Source organism: Nannobrachium achirus (genome assembly GCF_963921795.1).
Source record: "Nannobrachium achirus genome assembly, chromosome: 14".
Taxonomy (NCBI): domain Eukaryota; kingdom Metazoa; phylum Chordata; class Actinopteri; order Myctophiformes; family Myctophidae; genus Nannobrachium; species Nannobrachium achirus.
Genome location: NC_137821.1, coordinates 20,466,690 through 20,469,048, shown reverse-complemented (window position 1 = coordinate 20,469,048; position 2,359 = coordinate 20,466,690).

The following is a 2,359-nucleotide window of genomic DNA, read 5'->3' as shown; positions in this document are numbered from 1 at the left end:
CTCTGGTGTGTTCGGTCCTGTTGGTGTACATCCTTGGACTCACGGCAGCGCTTTCAGTAGGTTTTGTGGATGTTTTCAGTGATGCATTGGGCTTGGAGATGAGAATGCTGGCCGATTCTGTCTTGCGTATTTGTGTCTTTTGAGTCCCTGTGAGTTGTGGACTGATTTTGGGACTGCTGGCTAAACGTGTTGCTGCTTTTGAGGCAGTGTTGCAGTGCGTGTCTGGGACGAGGGTCAGTCTTCCTCCTCTCTCCTCCTCCCCTCCTCCTCCTCCTCGCTGAGGGTCCGTCTCTTTGGCTTTGGAGGAGTGACAGTGCGATGCGGTTTGCGGTTTGCTACTCCGGTTCGGACACTCCTTCTCTCCCGGGGAAGTCGCGATCGTCGATTTGCCGGTTTCTGTGGAAAATGGCTTTTGTGTGCCTCCGAGTTTCCCTCCGTTTTTATTCCCGTCGTCCTTTCTGTTCGCCCTGGAAGTCCCCGGCCCTCCATTCGGGAGCTTCTTGGTTTCCGGGGTGGCGCGTGGATTGCTAGGCGATGACAAGTTTAGGTTGAGATTGAAGTTTGGCTCCGCCCCAAGGTTGAGGTTGAGTTCAGTGTTACAGAGGGCGTCCACAACCGGGCCGTCTGATTGGTTGATCTTCTTCTTCTTGCGTTTGGAACTGTCTGGGGAGGTCTCCATGGTGATGATAACTCACTTAGACGATAGTGATTGGTGGTCTGGTAACTAAGGGGAAACACCTGATTGGAAAGCAAGCAGTAAAGAATAAACAATACATACTAAAAGCATAATGAACAATTGACAAATAATTTAGGACAATACAATTAATAAAAAATAATTAACAATTAACAAATAACAACGCTAATAAAAATGATGATAATATTAATAATAATAATAGTGATGATTATGGTCGCAATAATACATTTGTTATTACTACTACATTCACACATGATTACATGTTTTTACATTAAACGATGTTTACAGCCCAACAGTACAGATGAATAGATTCCTCTCAAACATACAAACACTTCACAGTTTTACATGTCAAGTGACTCAGCCATGCAGCAGCATTCAAAACAACAGACCGTCTCCTCTCCCCCTCTTTCTCTGTCATATACGCACCTTTATTCACGGTCCTGCTTATTGACGAGCAGGGTAAATGTCATGTTTTCGTGCAGGAATCCCATCCTTATCCTTCGCTTAGAAGAGCTGTTCTGAGATGCTGAGAGAGAGAGAGAGAGAGAGAGAGAGAGAGAGAGAGAGAGAGAGAGAGAGCGAGAGCACTCCTGATCATTCTAGACTAGAGACTAAACTCAGGAGACAGAGGGTGTTTCCTCTCTGCCAACGCAAGCAAGTCTCATGAATGAATTTATGAATAAATGAATGAGAAAATAGAGAGACAGGGAGGGAGACAAACAGATGGAGAATGAAATGAGAGAGAGAGGATGAGGGGAAGACAAATAAAAACAATGAAGCCAGATCTGTCAACTTCTTCATCGCCACCACCACCAACACAGTTAATCGTTATCATTATTGCCATGATTATCCTTGTACATTTGGTACCACTTTAACAATCTCTTAATGTTTAAACACAAGGTTAATACATGGTGGTATTTAGACATTATAGTATAGTTAGGTTTAGGTATACGGTTTAATATGGTTATAAAATGCATCAGGTTAGAGATGGCTTTAGAGCTTGTAGAAATAGGGTTAACCTCTTAAATCATATATACTTCATAGACCCCAAGGGATCTACACTAATTCTGTTCCTCTAGTAGCCTACACTCAGTCTACAGCTTGATAGTAGACCAAGTCAAAAGTGGCATCTAGTGGACATGCATTGGATTACACTCTTACCGTTTACAACTATACTCTTTTTAAACTATTATACAGCCACTACTATTGTTAGTTACTGTAACTTACAGACAGGGATTCTGGTTCAGGAGATAGTCTGTTTCTGTTTCGGAATCGGGAGGTTCATGTTGAGCAGTTTTTTGTTGTTGCCTTTTGTAGTTTCATTTAAAATGCAGTTAAATATTCAAAACTTTGTTTAAACTTTGATCCATAACTCAAAATATTACATTACACAAGACCACTCTAAACAAGAATTTATAATACAGAAATGTCAACCTTCTAAAGTTGCTTGAAGTCCAGTGTCAAGTTTCCACAGCCAGTGATGATTTGAGTGTGCCTTTTTAAACACAATATTCTTTTTTTTATTTTAGATGAATCTGTATGTCTCCATTCTACTGAGGTCAAGTTGACATTTCAGATTAAAAGCTCAAAAACGTAAGTCAATGAAAGTTTTATTGAAACTCAGTCATCAAACAGAAGACGTGCAACATTTTCAACACCTAAATC